The sequence below is a fragment of the Heptranchias perlo genome, chromosome 9, assembly GCF_035084215.1.
Source record: "Heptranchias perlo isolate sHepPer1 chromosome 9, sHepPer1.hap1, whole genome shotgun sequence".
NCBI classification, from domain to species: Eukaryota; Metazoa; Chordata; class Chondrichthyes; order Hexanchiformes; family Hexanchidae; genus Heptranchias; species Heptranchias perlo.
The window spans coordinates 2100836-2127135 of NC_090333.1; the positions used below are offsets into that span (position 1 = coordinate 2100836).

Below are 26300 nucleotides of genomic sequence, written 5' to 3' on the forward strand. Positions count from 1 at the left end.
CTGCCGTGGAAGGAGACCTCTTTAAGGAAAACTAGTGACGTGATGTGACGTGTCTCACAGTGAGTGAGTGAGATTGCAACGGCCAATTGAGAAAGAGGTGAGGTGCTGACAATCGGCAGCTCGTGTTGAAACATTCATTCCACGGCAGGCAAGACCAATGAAAAAAAATACTGCAGAGGCTGGCTCGGCTGGCTGGCTGGCTGGCTGGCTGGAAATGGGAAATAAAAACACAAGACGTGTTAAAGGCTGGCTAAACTGTCGAAAGAAACAAGGAGTTAATGTTTCAGAAGTGCCTATTGAAAGGTGTCTCTCAAGCTGCTCCCTGACTGGGCCCTGTCCATTGTCATGTTAATCGCTGGTTAAACTGTCGGAAGAAACAAGGCGTTAATGTTTCAGAAGTGCATATTGAAAAATGTCTTTCAAACTGCTCCCTGACTGGGCCCCGTTCATTGTCATGTTAATCCCAGGGCGGGGCGGGACTGCTTTGACCAGGAGACCTGTTTTCCGGGACGCAGGTGTGACATTCCAGGGAGGCACCTACTTTGTGCTGATTCGAAACTACGACTACAACGGCAACTTGCAGTTCTATATTACAACAACAACGCGCTGCATTGAAACTAAAAGTTAGATTTTCAATCCCATAGTCCACCAATCGGATGGGAGACGGTGTGTGTCTGTGTGTGTGTGTGTGTGAGAGTCAGTGTCAGTCAGTCTCTCTCTCTCTCTCTCTCTCTCTCTCTCACTCTAACTCTAACTCTAACTCAGAGCTGCTGTGGAAGGAAACCTTTTTAAAAAGAACTTGCATATTGAAAAAAAGATGTGTCTCAAGCTGCCGGGCCCTGTCCATTGTCACGTTAATGGCAGGGCGGGCAGGACTGCTTTGACCAGGAGACCTGTTTTCTGGGACGCAGGTGTGAGATTCCAGGGGACCTGCTTTGTGCTGATTTCCCTGCGTGCGTGCGTGCGTCCGTCCCTCCCTGCCTCCCTCCCCCCAGGCCTTCCTTCTGAACACCTTTGTCGTTTAATCGAGGGTCAAAAGCCTGCCTGTGAAAGGGAAGGATCAGCCGGTCGGCCCCCTGCTGGTCGCTGCTGCCAGCGCAGCGCAGCGCAGCGCAGCGCAGCAGGCGTGCGTGTCCTCAGCCTCTTGTACAAGTTCCCAGGGAGTTGAGGCAGTTCCCTCCGGTGGTCTAGTGGTCTAAGACGCAACCTTTTAAACTCGTTGAGACCCGGGTTCGAATCCCGGTCGGGGGGATGACTTTCTGGTGCAGATTAATTGGCACCACTCAAAGAAAGTCTCCCCTCCTGAGCGCTAATGCTCCACCCTCACCACCGCCACCTTTTCCTCTCCTTGACAAACAGACAGACAGTCCAGTTCGGGAGCGCAGCTTGCATTTGAAAGCAGACCCTGCTTGTTCAAAGTCAACGGCACCAAGTTATTTTGCACTTTGAATTATATCGCTACGTGCGAGCGGCATTCAGCCGAGGAGAAGAAAGAAATACCACTGAGCTGAGAAAGTAAGTGTAATATATCAGCTTTATTCTCAGTAATAATACATACGCACACACACACACACACACACACACACACACAGAGACGCTGGGAAAGAGCTGTTTTTCCTTTTGAATATCTCCCCACAGGGAGGTGCACCGTTCCCAGAGACACTGCAATACTGGGTCGATGCGTGGAGTGGACGGAGCAAGCCCCTGTTCCATCTCCCTGTTCCAAAAATCAATTTAATATATGGTCCCCAGATAGGGGACGTATCAGATATTAAACTGATAAGAACAGATACTACACTTGATCTTAGCCAAAAGGCCGAGAAGCGATGACGCGCTCGATGCGAATTGATCTCGGCTCCTGTTTGCACTCCCTCTTTGGTCTCTGGCTGCCTGTGTTTAATGCAGTCTAGAAGCACTGCCGTTCTCTCCCACTCTGGCCACATTTTTGCCACCGTTTCTAATTGCAACAGTGGATGAGTTTAAAGATTTTGCCATTTTTTTCCCTTTCTTGCCAGGATTGCTTGACAGATTGGTAAATTTGCCAGTAGGCCACCAATCAGATGGGAGAGGGTTGGGTCTCACCGGACCTCCGTCAGTCAGTCTCAGTCACTAACGAACTGCCGTGGAAGGAGACCTCTTTAAGGAAAACTAGTGACGTGATGTGACGTGTCTCACAGTGAGTGAGTGAGATTGCAACGGCCAATTGAGAAAGAGGTGAGGTGCTGACAATCGGCAGCTCGTGTTGAAACATTCATTCCACGGCAGGCAAGACCAATGAAAAAAAATACTGCAGAGGCTGGCTCGGCTGGCTGGCTGGCTGGCTGGCTGGAAATGGGAAATAAAAACACAAGACGTGTTAAAGGCTGGCTAAACTGTCGAAAGAAACAAGGAGTTAATGTTTCAGAAGTGCCTATTGAAAGGTGTCTCTCAAGCTGCTCCCTGACTGGGCCCTGTCCATTGTCATGTTAATCGCTGGTTAAACTGTCGGAAGAAACAAGGCGTTAATGTTTCAGAAGTGCATATTGAAAAATGTCTTTCAAACTGCTCCCTGACTGGGCCCCGTTCATTGTCATGTTAATCCCAGGGCGGGGCGGGACTGCTTTGACCAGGAGACCTGTTTTCCGGGACGCAGGTGTGACATTCCAGGGAGGCACCTACTTTGTGCTGATTCGAAACTACGACTACAACGGCAACTTGCAGTTCTATATTACAACAACAACGCGCTGCATTGAAACTAAAAGTTAGATTTTCAATCCCATAGTCCACCAATCGGATGGGAGACGGTGTGTGTCTGTGTGTGTGTGTGTGTGAGAGTCAGTGTCAGTCAGTCTCTCTCTCTCTCTCTCTCTCTCTCTCTCACTCTAACTCTAACTCTAACTCAGAGCTGCTGTGGAAGGAAACCTTTTTAAAAAGAACTTGCATATTGAAAAAAAGATGTGTCTCAAGCTGCCGGGCCCTGTCCATTGTCACGTTAATGGCAGGGCGGGCAGGACTGCTTTGACCAGGAGACCTGTTTTCTGGGACGCAGGTGTGAGATTCCAGGGGACCTGCTTTGTGCTGATTTCCCTGCGTGCGTGCGTGCGTCCGTCCCTCCCTGCCTCCCTCCCCCCAGGCCTTCCTTCTGAACACCTTTGTCGTTTAATCGAGGGTCAAAAGCCTGCCTGTGAAAGGGAAGGATCAGCCGGTCGGCCCCCTGCTGGTCGCTGCTGCCAGCGCAGCGCAGCGCAGCGCAGCAGGCGTGCGTGTCCTCAGCCTCTTGTACAAGTTCCCAGGGAGTTGAGGCAGTTCCCTCCGGTGGTCTAGTGGTCTAAGACGCAACCTTTTAAACTCGTTGAGACCCGGGTTCGAATCCCGGTCGGGGGGATGACTTTCTGGTGCAGATTAATTGGCACCACTCAAAGAAAGTCTCCCCTCCTGAGCGCTAATGCTCCACCCTCACCACCGCCACCTTTTCCTCTCCTTGACAAACAGACAGACAGTCCAGTTCGGGAGCGCAGCTTGCATTTGAAAGCAGACCCTGCTTGTTCAAAGTCAACGGCACCAAGTTATTTTGCACTTTGAATTATATCGCTACGTGCGAGCGGCATTCAGCCGAGGAGAAGAAAGAAATACCACTGAGCTGAGAAAGTAAGTGTAATATATCAGCTTTATTCTCAGTAATAATACATACACACACACACACACAGAGACGCTGGGAAAGAGCTGTTTTTCCTTTTGAATATCTCCCCAGAGGGAGGTGCACCGTTCCCAGAGACACTGCAATACTGGGTCGATGCGTGGAGTGGACGGAGCAAGCCCCTGTTCCATCTCCCTGTTCCAAAAATCAATTTAATATATGGTCCCCAGATAGGGGACGTATCAGATATTAAACTGATAAGAACAGATACTACACTTGATCTTAGCCAAAAGGCCGAGAAGCGATGACGCGCTCGATGCGAATTGATCTCGGCTCCTGTTTGCACTCCCTCTTTGGTCTCTGGCTGCCTGTGTTTAATGCAGTCTAGAAGCACTGCCGTTCTCTCCCACTCTGGCCACATTTTTGCCACCGTTTCTAATTGCAACAGTGGATGAGTTTAAAGATTTTGCCATTTTTTTCCCTTTCTTGCCAGGATTGCTTGACAGATTGGTAAATTTGCCAGTAGGCCACCAATCAGATGGGAGAGGGTTGGGTCTCACCGGACCTCCGTCAGTCAGTCTCAGTCACTAACGAACTGCCGTGGAAGGAGACCTCTTTAAGGAAAACTAGTGACGTGATGTGACGTGTCTCACAGTGAGTGAGTGAGATTGCAACGGCCAATTGAGAAAGAGGTGAGGTGCTGACAATCGGCAGCTCGTGTTGAAACATTCATTCCACGGCAGGCAAGACCAATGAAAAAAAATACTGCAGAGGCTGGCTCGGCTGGCTGGCTGGCTGGCTGGCTGGAAATGGGAAATAAAAACACAAGACGTGTTAAAGGCTGGCTAAACTGTCGAAAGAAACAAGGCGTTAATGTTTCAGAAGTGCCTATTGAAAGGTGTCTCTCAAGCTGCTCCCTGACTGGGCCCTGTCCATTGTCATGTTAATCGCTGGTTAAACTGTCGGAAGAAACAAGGCGTTAATGTTTCAGAAGTGCATATTGAAAAATGTCTTTCAAACTGCTCCCTGACTGGGCCCCGTTCATTGTCATGTTAATCCCAGGGCGGGGCGGGACTGCTTTGACCAGGAGACCTGTTTTCCGGGACGCAGGTGTGACATTCCAGGGAGGCACCTACTTTGTGCTGATTCGAAAGTACGACTACAACGGCAACTTGCAGTTCTATATTACAACAACAACGCGCTGCATTGAAACTAAAAGTTAGATTTTCAATCCCATAGTCCACCAATCGGATGGGAGACGGTGTGTGTCTGTGTGTGTGTGTGTGTGAGAGTCAGTGTCAGTCAGTCTCTCTCTCTCTCTCTCTCTCTCTCTCTCACTCTAACTCTAACTCTAACTCAGAGCTGCTGTGGAAGGAAACCTTTTTAAAAAGAACTTGCATATTGAAAAAAAGATGTGTCTCAAGCTGCCGGGCCCTGTCCATTGTCACGTTAATGGCAGGGCGGGCAGGACTGCTTTGACCAGGAGACCTGTTTTCTGGGACGCAGGTGTGAGATTCCAGGGGACCTGCTTTGTGCTGATTTCCCTGCGTGCGTGCGTGCGTCCGTCCCTCCCTGCCTCCCTCCCCCCAGGCCTTCCTTCTGAACACCTTTGTCGTTTAATCGAGGGTCAAAAGCCTGCCTGTGAAAGGGAAGGATCAGCCGGTCGGCCCCCTGCTGGTCGCTGCTGCCAGCGCAGCGCAGCGCAGCGCAGCAGGCGTGCGTGTCCTCAGCCTCTTGTACAAGTTCCCAGGGAGTTGAGGCAGTTCCCTCCGGTGGTCTAGTGGTCTAAGACGCAACCTTTTAAACTCGTTGAGACCCGGGTTCGAATCCCGGTCGGGGGGATGACTTTCTGGTGCAGATTAATTGGCACCACTCAAAGAAAGTCTCCCCTCCTGAGCGCTAATGCTCCACCCTCACCACCGCCACCTTTTCCTCTCCTTGACAAACAGACAGACAGTCCAGTTCGGGAGCGCAGCTTGCATTTGAAAGCAGACCCTGCTTGTTCAAAGTCAACGGCACCAAGTTATTTTGCACTTTGAATTATATCGCTACGTGCGAGCGGCATTCAGCCGAGGAGAAGAAAGAAATACCACTGAGCTGAGAAAGTAAGTGTAATATATCAGCTTTATTCTCAGTAATAATACATACGCACACACACACACACACACACACACACACACAGAGACGCTGGGAAAGAGCTGTTTTTCCTTTTGAATATCTCCCCACAGGGAGGTGCACCGTTCCCAGAGACACTGCAATACTGGGTCGATGCGTGGAGTGGACGGAGCAAGCCCCTGTTCCATCTCCCTGTTCCAAAAATCAATTTAATATATGGTCCCCAGATAGGGGACGTATCAGATATTAAACTGATAAGAACAGATTTTTTTTTTTTTTTTTTTTTTTTTTTTTTTTTTTTTTTTTTTTTTTTTCTGACACTCTGGGGTGCCTTATTGCCTTACAGATTCATTCCAGATTCCTTGCAGTGACATTACATCAAGCCAAAGCTCTACAAGCCAAAGCTCTGCACTCTGCCCGAGGGGATTTCTCCCTGACTGCATCCCCCCGGCATACAATGGCAGGAAGGCTCCAAATGGTTGCCTTCCCCCACTTGACCACTTGATCTTAGCCAAAAGGCCGAGAAGCGATGACGCGCTCGATGCGAATTGATCTCGGCTCCTGTTTGCACTCCCTCTTTGGTCTCTGGCTGCCTGTGTTTAATGCAGTCTAGAAGCACTGCCGTTCTCTCCCACTCTGGCCACATTTTTGCCACCGTTTCTAATTGCAACAGTGGATGAGTTTAAAGATTTTTTTCCCTTTCTTGCCAGGATTGCTTGACAGATTGGTAAATTTGCCAGTAGGCCACCAATCAGATGGGAGAGGGTTGGGTCTCACCGGACCTCCGTCAGTCAGTCTCAGTCACTAACGAACTGCCGTGGAAGGAGACCTCTTTAAGGAAAACTAGTGACGTGATGTGACGTGTCTCACAGTGAGTGAGTGAGATTGCAACGGCCAATTGAGAAAGAGGTGAGGTGCTGACAATCGGCAGCTCGTGTTGAAACATTCATTCCACGGCAGGCAAGACCAATGAAAAAAAATACTGCAGAGGCTGGCTCGGCTGGCTGGCTGGCTGGCTGGCTGGAAATGGGAAATAAAAACACAAGACGTGTTAAAGGCTGGCTAAACTGTCGAAAGAAACAAGGCGTTAATGTTTCAGAAGTGCCTATTGAAAGGTGTCTCTCAAGCTGCTCCCTGACTGGGCCCTGTCCATTGTCATGTTAATCGCTGGTTAAACTGTCGGAAGAAACAAGGCGTTAATGTTTCAGAAGTGCATATTGAAAAATGTCTTTCAAACTGCTCCCTGACTGGGCCCCGTTCATTGTCATGTTAATCCCAGGGCGGGGCGGGACTGCTTTGACCAGGAGACCTGTTTTCCGGGACGCAGGTGTGACATTCCAGGGAGGCACCTACTTTGTGCTGATTCGAAAGTACGACTACAACGGCAACTTGCAGTTCTATATTACAACAACAACGCGCTGCATTGAAACTAAAAGTTAGATTTTCAATCCCATAGTCCACCAATCGGATGGGAGACGGTGTGTGTCTGTGTGTGTGTGTGTGTGAGAGTCAGTGTCAGTCAGTCTCTCTCTCTCTCTCTCTCTCTCTCTCTCACTCTAACTCTAACTCTAACTCAGAGCTGCTGTGGAAGGAAACCTTTTTAAAAAGAACTTGCATATTGAAAAAAAGATGTGTCTCAAGCTGCCGGGCCCTGTCCATTGTCACGTTAATGGCAGGGCGGGCAGGACTGCTTTGACCAGGAGACCTGTTTTCTGGGACGCAGGTGTGAGATTCCAGGGGACCTGCTTTGTGCTGATTTCCCTGCGTGCGTGCGTGCGTCCGTCCCTCCCTGCCTCCCTCCCCCCAGGCCTTCCTTCTGAACACCTTTGTCGTTTAATCGAGGGTCAAAAGCCTGCCTGTGAAAGGGAAGGATCAGCCGGTCGGCCCCCTGCTGGTCGCTGCTGCCAGCGCAGCGCAGCGCAGCGCAGCAGGCGTGCGTGTCCTCAGCCTCTTGTACAAGTTCCCAGGGAGTTGAGGCAGTTCCCTCCGGTGGTCTAGTGGTCTAAGACGCAACCTTTTAAACTCGTTGAGACCCGGGTTCGAATCCCGGTCGGGGGGATGACTTTCTGGTGCAGATTAATTGGCACCACTCAAAGAAAGTCTCCCCTCCTGAGCGCTAATGCTCCACCCTCACCACCGCCACCTTTTCCTCTCCTTGACAAACAGACAGACAGTCCAGTTCGGGAGCGCAGCTTGCATTTGAAAGCAGACCCTGCTTGTTCAAAGTCAACGGCACCAAGTTATTTTGCACTTTGAATTATATCGCTACGTGCGAGCGGCATTCAGCCGAGGAGAAGAAAGAAATACCACTGAGCTGAGAAAGTAAGTGTAATATATCAGCTTTATTCTCAGTAATAATACATACGCACACACACACACACACACACACACACACACAGAGACGCTGGGAAAGAGCTGTTTTTCCTTTTGAATATCTCCCCACAGGGAGGTGCACCGTTCCCAGAGACACTGCAATACTGGGTCGATGCGTGGAGTGGACGGAGCAAGCCCCTGTTCCATCTCCCTGTTCCAAAAATCAATTTAATATATGGTCCCCAGATAGGGGACGTATCAGATATTAAACTGATAAGAACAGATTTTTTTTTTTTTTTTTTTTTTTTTTTTTTTTTTTTTTTTTTTTTTTTTCTGACACTCTGGGGTGCCTTATTGCCTTACAGATTCATTCCAGATTCCTTGCAGTGACATTACATCAAGCCAAAGCTCTACAAGCCAAAGCTCTACACTCTGCCCGAGGGGATTTCTCCCTGACTGCATCCCCCCGGCATACAATGGCAGGAAGGCTCCAAATGGTTGCCTTCCCCCACTTGACCACTTGATCTTAGCCAAAAGGCCGAGAAGCGATGACGCGCTCGATGCGAATTGATCTCGGCTCCTGTTTGCACTCCCTCTTTGGTCTCTGGCTGCCTGTGTTTAATGCAGTCTAGAAGCACTGCCGTTCTCTCCCACTCTGGCCACATTTTTGCCACCGTTTCTAATTGCAACAGTGGATGAGTTTAAAGATTTTTTTCCCTTTCTTGCCAGGATTGCTTGACAGATTGGTAAATTTGCCAGTAGGCCACCAATCAGATGGGAGAGGGTTGGGTCTCACCGGACCTCCGTCAGTCAGTCTCAGTCACTAACGAACTGCCGTGGAAGGAGACCTCTTTAAGGAAAACTAGTGACGTGATGTGACGTGTCTCACAGTGAGTGAGTGAGATTGCAACGGCCAATTGAGAAAGAGGTGAGGTGCTGACAATCGGCAGCTCGTGTTGAAACATTCATTCCACGGCAGGCAAGACCAATGAAAAAAAATACTGCAGAGGCTGGCTCGGCTGGCTGGCTGGCTGGCTGGCTGGAAATGGGAAATAAAAACACAAGACGTGTTAAAGGCTGGCTAAACTGTCGAAAGAAACAAGGCGTTAATGTTTCAGAAGTGCCTATTGAAAGGTGTCTCTCAAGCTGCTCCCTGACTGGGCCCTGTCCATTGTCATGTTAATCGCTGGTTAAACTGTCGGAAGAAACAAGGCGTTAATGTTTCAGAAGTGCATATTGAAAAATGTCTTTCAAACTGCTCCCTGACTGGGCCCCGTTCATTGTCATGTTAATCCCAGGGCGGGGCGGGACTGCTTTGACCAGGAGACCTGTTTTCCGGGACGCAGGTGTGACATTCCAGGGAGGCACCTACTTTGTGCTGATTCGAAACTACGACTACAACGGCAACTTGCAGTTCTATATTACAACAACAACGCGCTGCATTGAAACTAAAAGTTAGATTTTCAATCCCATAGTCCACCAATCGGATGGGAGACGGTGTGTGTCTGTGTGTGTGTGTGTGTGAGAGTCAGTGTCAGTCAGTCTCTCTCTCTCTCTCTCTCTCTCTCTCTCACTCTAACTCTAACTCTAACTCAGAGCTGCTGTGGAAGGAAACCTTTTTAAAAAGAACTTGCATATTGAAAAAAAGATGTGTCTCAAGCTGCCGGGCCCTGTCCATTGTCACGTTAATGGCAGGGCGGGCAGGACTGCTTTGACCAGGAGACCTGTTTTCTGGGACGCAGGTGTGAGATTCCAGGGGACCTGCTTTGTGCTGATTTCCCTGCGTGCGTGCGTGCGTCCGTCCCTCCCTGCCTCCCTCCCCCCAGGCCTTCCTTCTGAACACCTTTGTCGTTTAATCGAGGGTCAAAAGCCTGCCTGTGAAAGGGAAGGATCAGCCGGTCGGCCCCCTGCTGGTCGCTGCTGCCAGCGCAGCGCAGCGCAGCGCAGCAGGCGTGCGTGTCCTCAGCCTCTTGTACAAGTTCCCAGGGAGTTGAGGCAGTTCCCTCCGGTGGTCTAGTGGTCTAAGACGCAACCTTTTAAACTCGTTGAGACCCGGGTTCGAATCCCGGTCGGGGGGATGACTTTCTGGTGCAGATTAATTGGCACCACTCAAAGAAAGTCTCCCCTCCTGAGCGCTAATGCTCCACCCTCACCACCGCCACCTTTTCCTCTCCTTGACAAACAGACAGACAGTCCAGTTCGGGAGCGCAGCTTGCATTTGAAAGCAGACCCTGCTTGTTCAAAGTCAACGGCACCAAGTTATTTTGCACTTTGAATTATATCGCTACGTGCGAGCGGCATTCAGCCGAGGAGAAGAAAGAAATACCACTGAGCTGAGAAAGTAAGTGTAATATATCAGCTTTATTCTCAGTAATAATACATACACACACACACACACAGAGACGCTGGGAAAGAGCTGTTTTTCCTTTTGAATATCTCCCCAGAGGGAGGTGCACCGTTCCCAGAGACACTGCAATACTGGGTCGATGCGTGGAGTGGACGGAGCAAGCCCCTGTTCCATCTCCCTGTTCCAAAAATCAATTTAATATATGGTCCCCAGATAGGGGACGTATCAGATATTAAACTGATAAGAACAGATTTTTTTTTTTTTTTTTCTGACACTCTGGGGTGCCTTATTGCCTTACAGATTCATTCCAGATTCCTTGCAGTGACATTGCATCAAGCCAAAGCTCTACAAGCCAAAGCTCTACACTCTGCCCGAGGGGATTTCTCCCTGACTGCATCCCCCCGGCATACAATGGCAGGAAGGCTCCAAATGGTTGCCTTCCCCCACTTGACCACTTGATCTTAGCCAAAAGGCCGAGAAGCGATGACGCGCTCGATGCGAATTGATCTCGGCTCCTGTTTGCACTCCCTCTTTGGTCTCTGGCTGCCTGTGTTTAATGCAGTCTAGAAGCACTGCCGTTCTCTCCCACTCTGGCCACATTTTTGCCACCGTTTCTAATTGCAACAGTGGATGAGTTTAAAGATTTTGCCATTTTTTTCCCTTTCTTGCCAGGATTGCTTGACAGATTGGTAAATTTGCCAGTAGGCCACCAATCAGATGGGAGAGGGTTGGGTCTCACCGGACCTCCGTCAGTCAGTCTCAGTCACTAACGAACTGCCGTGGAAGGAGACCTCTTTAAGGAAAACTAGTGACGTGATGTGACGTGTCTCACAGTGAGTGAGTGAGATTGCAACGGCCAATTGAGAAAGAGGTGAGGTGCTGACAATCGGCAGCTCGTGTTGAAACATTCATTCCACGGCAGGCAAGACCAATGAAAAAAAATACTGCAGAGGCTGGCTCGGCTGGCTGGCTGGCTGGCTGGCTGGAAATGGGAAATAAAAACACAAGACGTGTTAAAGGCTGGCTAAACTGTCGAAAGAAACAAGGAGTTAATGTTTCAGAAGTGCCTATTGAAAGGTGTCTCTCAAGCTGCTCCCTGACTGGGCCCTGTCCATTGTCATGTTAATCGCTGGTTAAACTGTCGGAAGAAACAAGGCGTTAATGTTTCAGAAGTGCATATTGAAAAATGTCTTTCAAACTGCTCCCTGACTGGGCCCCGTTCATTGTCATGTTAATCCCAGGGCGGGGCGGGACTGCTTTGACCAGGAGACCTGTTTTCCGGGACGCAGGTGTGACATTCCAGGGAGGCACCTACTTTGTGCTGATTCGAAACTACGACTACAACGGCAACTTGCAGTTCTATATTACAACAACAACGCGCTGCATTGAAACTAAAAGTTAGATTTTCAATCCCATAGTCCACCAATCGGATGGGAGACGGTGTGTGTCTGTGTGTGTGTGTGTGTGAGAGTCAGTGTCAGTCAGTCTCTCTCTCTCTCTCTCTCTCTCTCTCTCACTCTAACTCTAACTCTAACTCAGAGCTGCTGTGGAAGGAAACCTTTTTAAAAAGAACTTGCATATTGAAAAAAAGATGTGTCTCAAGCTGCCGGGCCCTGTCCATTGTCACGTTAATGGCAGGGCGGGCAGGACTGCTTTGACCAGGAGACCTGTTTTCTGGGACGCAGGTGTGAGATTCCAGGGGACCTGCTTTGTGCTGATTTCCCTGCGTGCGTGCGTGCGTCCGTCCCTCCCTGCCTCCCTCCCCCCAGGCCTTCCTTCTGAACACCTTTGTCGTTTAATCGAGGGTCAAAAGCCTGCCTGTGAAAGGGAAGGATCAGCCGGTCGGCCCCCTGCTGGTCGCTGCTGCCAGCGCAGCGCAGCGCAGCGCAGCAGGCGTGCGTGTCCTCAGCCTCTTGTACAAGTTCCCAGGGAGTTGAGGCAGTTCCCTCCGGTGGTCTAGTGGTCTAAGACGCAACCTTTTAAACTCGTTGAGACCCGGGTTCGAATCCCGGTCGGGGGGATGACTTTCTGGTGCAGATTAATTGGCACCACTCAAAGAAAGTCTCCCCTCCTGAGCGCTAATGCTCCACCCTCACCACCGCCACCTTTTCCTCTCCTTGACAAACAGACAGACAGTCCAGTTCGGGAGCGCAGCTTGCATTTGAAAGCAGACCCTGCTTGTTCAAAGTCAACGGCACCAAGTTATTTTGCACTTTGAATTATATCGCTACGTGCGAGCGGCATTCAGCCGAGGAGAAGAAAGAAATACCACTGAGCTGAGAAAGTAAGTGTAATATATCAGCTTTATTCTCAGTAATAATACATACACACACACACACACAGAGACGCTGGGAAAGAGCTGTTTTTCCTTTTGAATATCTCCCCAGAGGGAGGTGCACCGTTCCCAGAGACACTGCAATACTGGGTCGATGCGTGGAGTGGACGGAGCAAGCCCCTGTTCCATCTCCCTGTTCCAAAAATCAATTTAATATATGGTCCCCAGATAGGGGACGTATCAGATATTAAACTGATAAGAACAGATACTACACTTGATCTTAGCCAAAAGGCCGAGAAGCGATGACGCGCTCGATGCGAATTGATCTCGGCTCCTGTTTGCACTCCCTCTTTGGTCTCTGGCTGCCTGTGTTTAATGCAGTCTAGAAGCACTGCCGTTCTCTCCCACTCTGGCCACATTTTTGCCACCGTTTCTAATTGCAACAGTGGATGAGTTTAAAGATTTTGCCATTTTTTTCCCTTTCTTGCCAGGATTGCTTGACAGATTGGTAAATTTGCCAGTAGGCCACCAATCAGATGGGAGAGGGTTGGGTCTCACCGGACCTCCGTCAGTCAGTCTCAGTCACTAACGAACTGCCGTGGAAGGAGACCTCTTTAAGGAAAACTAGTGACGTGATGTGACGTGTCTCACAGTGAGTGAGTGAGATTGCAACGGCCAATTGAGAAAGAGGTGAGGTGCTGACAATCGGCAGCTCGTGTTGAAACATTCATTCCACGGCAGGCAAGACCAATGAAAAAAAATACTGCAGAGGCTGGCTCGGCTGGCTGGCTGGCTGGCTGGCTGGAAATGGGAAATAAAAACACAAGACGTGTTAAAGGCTGGCTAAACTGTCGAAAGAAACAAGGCGTTAATGTTTCAGAAGTGCCTATTGAAAGGTGTCTCTCAAGCTGCTCCCTGACTGGGCCCTGTCCATTGTCATGTTAATCGCTGGTTAAACTGTCGGAAGAAACAAGGCGTTAATGTTTCAGAAGTGCATATTGAAAAATGTCTTTCAAACTGCTCCCTGACTGGGCCCCGTTCATTGTCATGTTAATCCCAGGGCGGGGCGGGACTGCTTTGACCAGGAGACCTGTTTTCCGGGACGCAGGTGTGACATTCCAGGGAGGCACCTACTTTGTGCTGATTCGAAAGTACGACTACAACGGCAACTTGCAGTTCTATATTACAACAACAACGCGCTGCATTGAAACTAAAAGTTAGATTTTCAATCCCATAGTCCACCAATCGGATGGGAGACGGTGTGTGTCTGTGTGTGTGTGTGTGTGAGAGTCAGTGTCAGTCAGTCTCTCTCTCTCTCTCTCTCTCTCTCTCTCACTCTAACTCTAACTCTAACTCAGAGCTGCTGTGGAAGGAAACCTTTTTAAAAAGAACTTGCATATTGAAAAAAAGATGTGTCTCAAGCTGCCGGGCCCTGTCCATTGTCACGTTAATGGCAGGGCGGGCAGGACTGCTTTGACCAGGAGACCTGTTTTCTGGGACGCAGGTGTGAGATTCCAGGGGACCTGCTTTGTGCTGATTTCCCTGCGTGCGTGCGTGCGTCCGTCCCTCCCTGCCTCCCTCCCCCCAGGCCTTCCTTCTGAACACCTTTGTCGTTTAATCGAGGGTCAAAAGCCTGCCTGTGAAAGGGAAGGATCAGCCGGTCGGCCCCCTGCTGGTCGCTGCTGCCAGCGCAGCGCAGCGCAGCGCAGCAGGCGTGCGTGTCCTCAGCCTCTTGTACAAGTTCCCAGGGAGTTGAGGCAGTTCCCTCCGGTGGTCTAGTGGTCTAAGACGCAACCTTTTAAACTCGTTGAGACCCGGGTTCGAATCCCGGTCGGGGGGATGACTTTCTGGTGCAGATTAATTGGCACCACTCAAAGAAAGTCTCCCCTCCTGAGCGCTAATGCTCCACCCTCACCACCGCCACCTTTTCCTCTCCTTGACAAACAGACAGACAGTCCAGTTCGGGAGCGCAGCTTGCATTTGAAAGCAGACCCTGCTTGTTCAAAGTCAACGGCACCAAGTTATTTTGCACTTTGAATTATATCGCTACGTGCGAGCGGCATTCAGCCGAGGAGAAGAAAGAAATACCACTGAGCTGAGAAAGTAAGTGTAATATATCAGCTTTATTCTCAGTAATAATACATACGCACACACACACACACACACACACACACACACAGAGACGCTGGGAAAGAGCTGTTTTTCCTTTTGAATATCTCCCCACAGGGAGGTGCACCGTTCCCAGAGACACTGCAATACTGGGTCGATGCGTGGAGTGGACGGAGCAAGCCCCTGTTCCATCTCCCTGTTCCAAAAATCAATTTAATATATGGTCCCCAGATAGGGGACGTATCAGATATTAAACTGATAAGAACAGATTTTTTTTTTTTTTTTTTTTTTTTTTTTTTTTTTTTTTTTTTTTTTTTTCTGACACTCTGGGGTGCCTTATTGCCTTACAGATTCATTCCAGATTCCTTGCAGTGACATTACATCAAGCCAAAGCTCTACAAGCCAAAGCTCTGCACTCTGCCCGAGGGGATTTCTCCCTGACTGCATCCCCCCGGCATACAATGGCAGGAAGGCTCCAAATGGTTGCCTTCCCCCACTTGACCACTTGATCTTAGCCAAAAGGCCGAGAAGCGATGACGCGCTCGATGCGAATTGATCTCGGCTCCTGTTTGCACTCCCTCTTTGGTCTCTGGCTGCCTGTGTTTAATGCAGTCTAGAAGCACTGCCGTTCTCTCCCACTCTGGCCACATTTTTGCCACCGTTTCTAATTGCAACAGTGGATGAGTTTAAAGATTTTTTTCCCTTTCTTGCCAGGATTGCTTGACAGATTGGTAAATTTGCCAGTAGGCCACCAATCAGATGGGAGAGGGTTGGGTCTCACCGGACCTCCGTCAGTCAGTCTCAGTCACTAACGAACTGCCGTGGAAGGAGACCTCTTTAAGGAAAACTAGTGACGTGATGTGACGTGTCTCACAGTGAGTGAGTGAGATTGCAACGGCCAATTGAGAAAGAGGTGAGGTGCTGACAATCGGCAGCTCGTGTTGAAACATTCATTCCACGGCAGGCAAGACCAATGAAAAAAAATACTGCAGAGGCTGGCTCGGCTGGCTGGCTGGCTGGCTGGCTGGAAATGGGAAATAAAAACACAAGACGTGTTAAAGGCTGGCTAAACTGTCGAAAGAAACAAGGCGTTAATGTTTCAGAAGTGCCTATTGAAAGGTGTCTCTCAAGCTGCTCCCTGACTGGGCCCTGTCCATTGTCATGTTAATCGCTGGTTAAACTGTCGGAAGAAACAAGGCGTTAATGTTTCAGAAGTGCATATTGAAAAATGTCTTTCAAACTGCTCCCTGACTGGGCCCCGTTCATTGTCATGTTAATCCCAGGGCGGGGCGGGACTGCTTTGACCAGGAGACCTGTTTTCCGGGACGCAGGTGTGACATTCCAGGGAGGCACCTACTTTGTGCTGATTCGAAAGTACGACTACAACGGCAACTTGCAGTTCTATATTACAACAACAACGCGCTGCATTGAAACTAAAAGTTAGATTTTCAATCCCATAGTCCACCAATCGGATGGGAGACGGTGTGTGTCTGTGTGTGTGTGTGTGTGAGAGTCAGTGTCAGTCAGTCTCTCTCTCTCTCTCTCTCTCTCTCTCTCACTCTAACTCTAACTCTAACTCAGAGCTGCTGTGGAAGGAAACCTTTTTAAAAAGAACTTGCATATTGAAAAAAAGATGTGTCTCAAGCTGCCGGGCCCTGTCCATTGTCACGTTAATGGCAGGGCGGGCAGGACTGCTTTGACCAGGAGACCTGTTTTCTGGGACGCAGGTGTGAGATTCCAGGGGACCTGCTTTGTGCTGATTTCCCTGCGTGCGTGCGTGCGTCCGTCCCTCCCTGCCTCCCTCCCCCCAGGCCTTCCTTCTGAACACCTTTGTCGTTTAATCGAGGGTCAAAAGCCTGCCTGTGAAAGGGAAGGATCAGCCGGTCGGCCCCCTGCTGGTCGCTGCTGCCAGCGCAGCGCAGCGCAGCGCAGCAGGCGTGCGTGTCCTCAGCCTCTTGTACAAGTTCCCAGGGAGTTGAGGCAGTTCCCTCCGGTGGTCTAGTGGTCTAAGACGCAACCTTTTAAACTCGTTGAGACCCGGGTTCGAATCCCGGTCGGGGGGATGACTTTCTGGTGCAGATTAATTGGCACCACTCAAAGAAAGTCTCCCCTCCTGAGCGCTAATGCTCCACCCTCACCACCGCCACCTTTTCCTCTCCTTGACAAACAGACAGACAGTCCAGTTCGGGAGCGCAGCTTGCATTTGAAAGCAGACCCTGCTTGTTCAAAGTCAACGGCACCAAGTTATTTTGCACTTTGAATTATATCGCTACGTGCGAGCGGCATTCAGCCGAGGAGAAGAAAGAAATACCACTGAGCTGAGAAAGTAAGTGTAATATATCAGCTTTATTCTCAGTAATAATACATACGCACACACACACACACACACACACACACACACAGAGACGCTGGGAAAGAGCTGTTTTTCCTTTTGAATATCTCCCCACAGGGAGGTGCACCGTTCCCAGAGACACTGCAATACTGGGTCGATGCGTGGAGTGGACGGAGCAAGCCCCTGTTCCATCTCCCTGTTCCAAAAATCAATTTAATATATGGTCCCCAGATAGGGGACGTATCAGATATTAAACTGATAAGAACAGATTTTTTTTTTTTTTTTTTTTTTTTTTTTTTTTTTTTTTTTTTTTTTTTTCTGACACTCTGGGGTGCCTTATTGCCTTACAGATTCATTCCAGATTCCTTGCAGTGACATTACATCAAGCCAAAGCTCTACAAGCCAAAGCTCTACACTCTGCCCGAGGGGATTTCTCCCTGACTGCATCCCCCCGGCATACAATGGCAGGAAGGCTCCAAATGGTTGCCTTCCCCCACTTGACCACTTGATCTTAGCCAAAAGGCCGAGAAGCGATGACGCGCTCGATGCGAATTGATCTCGGCTCCTGTTTGCACTCCCTCTTTGGTCTCTGGCTGCCTGTGTTTAATGCAGTCTAGAAGCACTGCCGTTCTCTCCCACTCTGGCCACATTTTTGCCACCGTTTCTAATTGCAACAGTGGATGAGTTTAAAGATTTTTTTCCCTTTCTTGCCAGGATTGCTTGACAGATTGGTAAATTTGCCAGTAGGCCACCAATCAGATGGGAGAGGGTTGGGTCTCACCGGACCTCCGTCAGTCAGTCTCAGTCACTAACGAACTGCCGTGGAAGGAGACCTCTTTAAGGAAAACTAGTGACGTGATGTGACGTGTCTCACAGTGAGTGAGTGAGATTGCAACGGCCAATTGAGAAAGAGGTGAGGTGCTGACAATCGGCAGCTCGTGTTGAAACATTCATTCCACGGCAGGCAAGACCAATGAAAAAAAATACTGCAGAGGCTGGCTCGGCTGGCTGGCTGGCTGGCTGGCTGGAAATGGGAAATAAAAACACAAGACGTGTTAAAGGCTGGCTAAACTGTCGAAAGAAACAAGGCGTTAATGTTTCAGAAGTGCCTATTGAAAGGTGTCTCTCAAGCTGCTCCCTGACTGGGCCCTGTCCATTGTCATGTTAATCGCTGGTTAAACTGTCGGAAGAAACAAGGCGTTAATGTTTCAGAAGTGCATATTGAAAAATGTCTTTCAAACTGCTCCCTGACTGGGCCCCGTTCATTGTCATGTTAATCCCAGGGCGGGGCGGGACTGCTTTGACCAGGAGACCTGTTTTCCGGGACGCAGGTGTGACATTCCAGGGAGGCACCTACTTTGTGCTGATTCGAAACTACGACTACAACGGCAACTTGCAGTTCTATATTACAACAACAACGCGCTGCATTGAAACTAAAAGTTAGATTTTCAATCCCATAGTCCACCAATCGGATGGGAGACGGTGTGTGTCTGTGTGTGTGTGTGTGTGAGAGTCAGTGTCAGTCAGTCTCTCTCTCTCTCTCTCTCTCTCTCTCTCACTCTAACTCTAACTCTAACTCAGAGCTGCTGTGGAAGGAAACCTTTTTAAAAAGAACTTGCATATTGAAAAAAAGATGTGTCTCAAGCTGCCGGGCCCTGTCCATTGTCACGTTAATGGCAGGGCGGGCAGGACTGCTTTGACCAGGAGACCTGTTTTCTGGGACGCAGGTGTGAGATTCCAGGGGACCTGCTTTGTGCTGATTTCCCTGCGTGCGTGCGTGCGTCCGTCCCTCCCTGCCTCCCTCCCCCCAGGCCTTCCTTCTGAACACCTTTGTCGTTTAATCGAGGGTCAAAAGCCTGCCTGTGAAAGGGAAGGATCAGCCGGTCGGCCCCCTGCTGGTCGCTGCTGCCAGCGCAGCGCAGCGCAGCGCAGCAGGCGTGCGTGTCCTCAGCCTCTTGTACAAGTTCCCAGGGAGTTGAGGCAGTTCCCTCCGGTGGTCTAGTGGTCTAAGACGCAACCTTTTAAACTCGTTGAGACCCGGGTTCGAATCCCGGTCGGGGGGATGACTTTCTGGTGCAGATTAATTGGCACCACTCAAAGAAAGTCTCCCCTCCTGAGCGCTAATGCTCCACCCTCACCACCGCCACCTTTTCCTCTCCTTGACAAACAGACAGACAGTCCAGTTCGGGAGCGCAGCTTGCATTTGAAAGCAGACCCTGCTTGTTCAAAGTCAACGGCACCAAGTTATTTTGCACTTTGAATTATATCGCTACGTGCGAGCGGCATTCAGCCGAGGAGAAGAAAGAAATACCACTGAGCTGAGAAAGTAAGTGTAATATATCAGCTTTATTCTCAGTAATAATACATACACACACACACACACAGAGACGCTGGGAAAGAGCTGTTTTTCCTTTTGAATATCTCCCCAGAGGGAGGTGCACCGTTCCCAGAGACACTGCAATACTGGGTCGATGCGTGGAGTGGACGGAGCAAGCCCCTGTTCCATCTCCCTGTTCCAAAAATCAATTTAATATATGGTCCCCAGATAGGGGACGTATCAGATATTAAACTGATAAGAACAGATTTTTTTTTTTTTTTTTCTGACACTCTGGGGTGCCTTATTGCCTTACAGATTCATTCCAGATTCCTTGCAGTGACATTGCATCAAGCCAAAGCTCTACAAGCCAAAGCTCTACACTCTGCCCGAGGGGATTTCTCCCTGACTGCATCCCCCCGGCATACAATGGCAGGAAGGCTCCAAATGGTTGCCTTCCCCCACTTGACCACTTGATCTTAGCCAAAAGGCCGAGAAGCGATGACGCGCTCGATGCGAATTGATCTCGGCTCCTGTTTGCACTCCCTCTTTGGTCTCTGGCTGCCTGTGTTTAATGCAGTCTAGAAGCACTGCCGTTCTCTCCCACTCTGGCCACATTTTTGCCACCGTTTCTAATTGCAACAGTGGATGAGTTTAAAGATTTTGCCATTTTTTTCCCTTTCTTGCCAGGATTGCTTGACAGATTGGTAAATTTGCCAGTAGGCCACCAATCAGATGGGAGAGGGTTGGGTCTCACCGGACCTCCGTCAGTCAGTCTCAGTCACTAACGAACTGCCGTGGAAGGAGACCTCTTTAAGGAAAACTAGTGACGTGATGTGACGTGTCTCACAGTGAGTGAGTGAGATTGCAACGGCCAATTGAGAAAGAGGTGAGGTGCTGACAATCGGCAGCTCGTGTTGAAACATTCATTCCACGGCAGGCAAGACCAATGAAAAAAAATACTGCAGAGGCTGGCTCGGCTGGCTGGCTGGCTGGCTGGCTGGAAATGGGAAATAAAAACACAAGACGTGTTAAAGGCTGGCTAAACTGTCGAAAGAAACAAGGAGTTAATGTTTCAGAAGTGCCTATTGAAAGGTGTCTCTCAAGCTGCTCCCTGACTGGGCCCTGTCCATTGTCATGTTAATCGCTGGTTAAACTGTCGGAAGAAACAAGGCGTTAATGTTTCAGAAGTGCATATTGAAAAATGTCTTTCAAACTGCTCCCTGACTGGGCCCCGTTCATTGTCATGTTAATCCCAGGGCGGGGCGGGACTGCTTTGACCAGGAGACCTGTTTTCCGGGACGCAGGTGTGACATTCCAGGGAGGCACCTACTTTGTGCTGATTCGAAACTACGACTACAACGGCAACTTGCAGTTCTATATTACAACAACAACGCGCTGCATTGAAACTAAAAGTTAGATTTTCAATCCCATAGTCCACCAATCGGATGGGAGACGGTGTGTGTCTGTGTGTGTGTGTGTGTGAGAGTCAGTGTCAGTCAGTCTCTCTCTCTCTCTCACTCTAACTCTAACTCTAACTCAGAGCTGCTGTGGAAGGAAACCTTTTTAAAAAGAACTTGCATATTGAAAAAAAGATGTGTCTCAAGCTGCCGGGCCCTGTCCATTGTCACGTTAATGGCAGGGCGGGCAGGACTGCTTTGACCAGGAGACCTGTTTTCTGGGACGCAGGTGTGAGATTCCAGGGGACCTGCTTTGTGCTGATTTCCCTGCGTGCGTGCGTGCGTCCGTCCCTCCCTGCCTCCCTCCCCCCAGGCCTTCCTTCTGAACACCTTTGTCGTTTAATCGAGGGTCAAAAGCCTGCCTGTGAAAGGGAAGGATCAGCCGGTCGGCCCCCTGCTGGTCGCTGCTGCCAGCGCAGCGCAGCGCAGCGCAGCAGGCGTGCGTGTCCTCAGCCTCTTGTACAAGTTCCCAGGGAGTTGAGGCAGTTCCCTCCGGTGGTCTAGTGGTCTAAGACGCAACCTTTTAAACTCGTTGAGACCCGGGTTCGAATCCCGGTCGGGGGGATGACTTTCTGGTGCAGATTAATTGGCACCACTCAAAGAAAGTCTCCCCTCCTGAGCGCTAATGCTCCACCCTCACCACCGCCACCTTTTCCTCTCCTTGACAAACAGACAGACAGTCCAGTTCGGGAGCGCAGCTTGCATTTGAAAGCAGACCCTGCTTGTTCAAAGTCAACGGCACCAAGTTATTTTGCACTTTGAATTATATCGCTACGTGCGAGCGGCATTCAGCCGAGGAGAAGAAAGAAATACCACTGAGCTGAGAAAGTAAGTGTAATATATCAGCTTTATTCTCAGTAATAATACATACGCACACACACACACACACAGAGACGCTGGGAAAGAGCTGTTTTTCCTTTTGAATATCTCCCCACAGGGAGGTGCACCGTTCCCAGAGACACTGCAATACTGGGTCGATGCGTGGAGTGGACGGAGCAAGCCCCTGTTCCATCTCCCTGTTCCAAAAATCAATTTAATATATGGTCCCCAGATAGGGGACGTATCAGATATTAAACTGATAAGAACAGATTTTTTTTTTTTTCTGACACTCTGGGGTGCCTTATTGCCTTACAGATTCATTCCAGATTCCTTGCAGTGACATTACATCAAGCCAAAGCTCTACAAGCCAAAGCTCTACACTCTGCCCGAGGGGATTTCTCCCTGACTGCATCCCCCCGGCATACAATGGCAGGAAGGCTCCAAATGGTTGCCTTCCCCCACTTGACCACTTGATCTTAGCCAAAAGGCCGAGAAGCGATGACGCGCTCGATGCGAATTGATCTCGGCTCCTGTTTGCACTCCCTCTTTGGTCTCTGGCTGCCTGTGTTTAATGCAGTCTAGAAGCACTGCCGTTCTCTCCCACTCTGGCCACATTTTTGCCACCGTTTCTAATTGCAACAGTGGATGAGTTTAAAGATTTTTTTCCCTTTCTTGCCAGGATTGCTTGACAGATTGGTAAATTTGCCAGTAGGCCACCAATCAGATGGGAGAGGGTTGGGTCTCACCGGACCTCCGTCAGTCAGTCTCAGTCACTAACGAACTGCCGTGGAAGGAGACCTCTTTAAGGAAAACTAGTGACGTGATGTGACGTGTCTCACAGTGAGTGAGTGAGATTGCAACGGCCAATTGAGAAAGAGGTGAGGTGCTGACAATCGGCAGCTCGTGTTGAAACATTCATTCCACGGCAGGCAAGACCAATGAAAAAAAATACTGCAGAGGCTGGCTCGGCTGGCTGGCTGGCTGGCTGGCTGGAAATGGGAAATAAAAACACAAGACGTGTTAAAGGCTGGCTAAACTGTCGAAAGAAACAAGGCGTTAATGTTTCAGAAGTGCCTATTGAAAGGTGTCTCTCAAGCTGCTCCCTGACTGGGCCCTGTCCATTGTCATGTTAATCGCTGGTTAAACTGTCGGAAGAAACAAGGCGTTAATGTTTCAGAAGTGCATATTGAAAAATGTCTTTCAAACTGCTCCCTGACTGGGCCCCGTTCATTGTCATGTTAATCCCAGGGCGGGGCGGGACTGCTTTGACCAGGAGACCTGTTTTCCGGGACGCAGGTGTGACATTCCAGGGAGGCACCTACTTTGTGCTGATTCGAAACTACGACTACAACGGCAACTTGCAGTTCTATATTACAACAACAACGCGCTGCATTGAAACTAAAAGTTAGATTTTCAATCCCATAGTCCACCAATCGGATGGGAGACGGTGTGTGTCTGTGTGTGTGTGTGTGTGAGAGTCAGTGTCAGTCAGTCTCTCTCTCTCTCTCTCTCTCTCTCTCACTCTAACTCTAACTCTAACTCAGAGCTGCTGTGGAAGGAAACCTTTTTAAAAAGAACTTGCATATTGAAAAAAAGATGTGTCTCAAGCTGCCGGGCCCTGTCCATTGTCACGTTAATGGCAGGGCGGGCAGGACTGCTTTGACCAGGAGACCTGTTTTCTGGGACGCAGGTGTGAGATTCCAGGGGACCTGCTTTGTGCTGATTTCCCTGCGTGCGTGCGTGCGTCCGTCCCTCCCTGCCTCCCTCCCCCCAGGCCTTCCTTCTGAACACCTTTGTCGTTTAATCGAGGGTCAAAAGCCTGCCTGTGAAAGGGAAGGATCAGCCGGTCGGCCCCCTGCTGGTCGCTGCTGCCAGCGCAGCGCAGCGCAGCGCAGCAGGCGTGCGTGTCCTCAGCCTCTTGTACAAGTTCCCAGGGAGTTGAGGCAGTTCCCTCCGGTGGTCTAGTGGTCTAAGACGCAACCTTTTAAACTCGTTGAGACCCGGGTTCGAATCCCGGTCGGGGGGATGACTTTCTGGTGCAGATTAATTGGCACCACTCAAAGAAAGTCTCCCCTCCTGAGCGCTAATGCTCCACCCTCACCACCGCCACCTTTTCCTCTCCTTGACAAACAGACAGACAGTCCAGTTCGGGAGCGCAGCTTGCATTTGAAAGCAGACCCTGCTTGTTCAAAGTCAACGGCACCAAGTTATTTTGCACTTTGAATTATATCGCTACGTGCGAGCGGCATTCAGCCGAGGAGAAGAAAGAAATACCACTGAGCTGAGAAAGTAAGTGTAATATATCAGCTTTATTCTCAGTAATAATACATACGCACACACACACACACACAGAGACGCTGGGAAAGAGCTGTTTTTCCTTTTGAATATCTCCCCACAGGGAGGTGCACCGTTCCCAGAGACACTGCAATACTGGGTCGATGCGTGGAGTGGACGGAGCAAGCCCCTGTTCCATCTCCCTGTTCCAAAAATCAATTTAATATATGGTCCCCAGATAGGGGACGTATCAGATATTAAACTGATAAGAACAGATTTTTTTTTTTTTCTGACACTCTGGGGTGCCTTATTGCCTTACAGATTCATTCCAGATTCCTTGCAGTGACATTACATCAAGCCAAAGCTCTACAAGCCAAAGCTCTACACTCTGCCCGAGGGGATTTCTCCCTGACTGCATCCCCCCGGCATACAATGGCAGGAAGGCTCCAAATGGTTGCCTTCCCCCACTTGACCACTTGATCTTAGCCAAAAGGCCGAGAAGCGATGACGCGCTCGATGCGAATTGATCTCGGCTCCTGTTTGCACTCCCTCTTTGGTCTCTGGCTGCCTGTGTTTAATGCAGTCTAGAAGCACTGCCGTTCTCTCCCACTCTGGCCACATTTTTGCCACCGTTTCTAATTGCAACAGTGGATGAGTTTAAAGATTTTTTTCCCTTTCTTGCCAGGATTGCTTGACAGATTGGTAAATTTGCCAGTAGGCCACCAATCAGATGGGAGAGGGTTGGGTCTCACCGGACCTCCGTCAGTCAGTCTCAGTCACTAACGAACTGCCGTGGAAGGAGACCTCTTTAAGGAAAACTAGTGACGTGATGTGACGTGTCTCACAGTGAGTGAGTGAGATTGCAACGGCCAATTGAGAAAGAGGTGAGGTGCTGACAATCGGCAGCTCGTGTTGAAACATTCATTCCACGGCAGGCAAGACCAATGAAAAAAAATACTGCAGAGGCTGGCTCGGCTGGCTGGCTGGCTGGCTGGCTGGAAATGGGAAATAAAAACACAAGACGTGTTAAAGGCTGGCTAAACTGTCGAAAGAAACAAGGCGTTAATGTTTCAGAAGTGCCTATTGAAAGGTGTCTCTCAAGCTGCTCCCTGACTGGGCCCTGTCCATTGTCATGTTAATCGCTGGTTAAACTGTCGGAAGAAACAAGGCGTTAATGTTTCAGAAGTGCATATTGAAAAATGTCTTTCAAACTGCTCCCTGACTGGGCCCCGTTCATTGTCATGTTAATCCCAGGGCGGGGCGGGACTGCTTTGACCAGGAGACCTGTTTTCCGGGACGCAGGTGTGACATTCCAGGGAGGCACCTACTTTGTGCTGATTCGAAACTACGACTACAACGGCAACTTGCAGTTCTATATTACAACAACAACGCGCTGCATTGAAACTAAAAGTTAGATTTTCAATCCCATAGTCCACCAATCGGATGGGAGACGGTGTGTGTCTGTGTGTGTGTGTGTGTGAGAGTCAGTGTCAGTCAGTCTCTCTCTCTCTCTCTCTCTCTCTCTCACTCTAACTCTAACTCTAACTCAGAGCTGCTGTGGAAGGAAACCTTTTTAAAAAGAACTTGCATATTGAAAAAAAGATGTGTCTCAAGCTGCCGGGCCCTGTCCATTGTCACGTTAATGGCAGGGCGGGCAGGACTGCTTTGACCAGGAGACCTGTTTTCTGGGACGCAGGTGTGAGATTCCAGGGGACCTGCTTTGTGCTGATTTCCCTGCGTGCGTGCGTGCGTCCGTCCCTCCCTGCCTCCCTCCCCCCAGGCCTTCCTTCTGAACACCTTTGTCGTTTAATCGAGGGTCAAAAGCCTGCCTGTGAAAGGGAAGGATCAGCCGGTCGGCCCCCTGCTGGTCGCTGCTGCCAGCGCAGCGCAGCGCAGCGCAGCAGGCGTGCGTGTCCTCAGCCTCTTGTACAAGTTCCCAGGGAGTTGAGGCAGTTCCCTCCGGTGGTCTAGTGGTCTAAGACGCAACCTTTTAAACTCGTTGAGACCCGGGTTCGAATCCCGGTCGGGGGGATGACTTTCTGGTGCAGATTAATTGGCACCACTCAAAGAAAGTCTCCCCTCCTGAGCGCTAATGCTCCACCCTCACCACCGCCACCTTTTCCTCTCCTTGACAAACAGACAGACAGTCCAGTTCGGGAGCGCAGCTTGCATTTGAAAGCAGACCCTGCTTGTTCAAAGTCAACGGCACCAAGTTATTTTGCACTTTGAATTATATCGCTACGTGCGAGCGGCATTCAGCCGAGGAGAAGAAAGAAATACCACTGAGCTGAGAAAGTAAGTGTAATATATCAGCTTTATTCTCAGT

The 26300-nt window shown here is 49.7% G+C and overlaps 3 non-coding genes and 8 pseudogenes across 3 annotated transcripts; all 11 read right to left on the reverse strand.

Annotated features, from left to right (window-relative positions):
• Positions 1 to 1637: 1637 nt before the first annotated feature.
• LOC137325765 (U2 spliceosomal RNA) lies at positions 1638 to 1828 on the reverse strand. Its single transcript, XR_010964006.1, has one exon. It is a non-coding gene; the product is annotated as a U2 spliceosomal RNA (small nuclear RNA).
• Positions 1829 to 3731: 1903 nt separating this feature from the next.
• On the reverse strand, positions 3732 to 3922 carry LOC137325766 (U2 spliceosomal RNA). The gene has a single exon (XR_010964007.1). It is a non-coding gene; the product is annotated as a U2 spliceosomal RNA (small nuclear RNA).
• Positions 3923 to 5843: 1921 nt separating this feature from the next.
• On the reverse strand, positions 5844 to 6014 carry LOC137326030 (U2 spliceosomal RNA; annotated as a pseudogene).
• Positions 6015 to 8175: 2161 nt separating this feature from the next.
• On the reverse strand, positions 8176 to 8346 carry LOC137326031 (U2 spliceosomal RNA; annotated as a pseudogene).
• A 2143-nt stretch (positions 8347 to 10489) lies between these two features.
• LOC137325868 (U2 spliceosomal RNA) lies at positions 10490 to 10693 on the reverse strand (annotated as a pseudogene).
• A 2086-nt stretch (positions 10694 to 12779) lies between these two features.
• On the reverse strand, positions 12780 to 12970 carry LOC137325767 (U2 spliceosomal RNA). Its single transcript, XR_010964008.1, has one exon. It is a non-coding gene; the product is annotated as a U2 spliceosomal RNA (small nuclear RNA).
• A 1921-nt stretch (positions 12971 to 14891) lies between these two features.
• Positions 14892 to 15062, reverse strand: LOC137326032 (U2 spliceosomal RNA; annotated as a pseudogene).
• A 2161-nt stretch (positions 15063 to 17223) lies between these two features.
• On the reverse strand, positions 17224 to 17394 carry LOC137326034 (U2 spliceosomal RNA; annotated as a pseudogene).
• Positions 17395 to 19537: 2143 nt separating this feature from the next.
• LOC137325869 (U2 spliceosomal RNA) lies at positions 19538 to 19741 on the reverse strand (annotated as a pseudogene).
• A 2076-nt stretch (positions 19742 to 21817) lies between these two features.
• Positions 21818 to 22022, reverse strand: LOC137325836 (U2 spliceosomal RNA; annotated as a pseudogene).
• A 2075-nt stretch (positions 22023 to 24097) lies between these two features.
• On the reverse strand, positions 24098 to 24302 carry LOC137325837 (U2 spliceosomal RNA; annotated as a pseudogene).
• Between the last annotated feature and the right edge of the window lie 1998 nt (positions 24303 to 26300).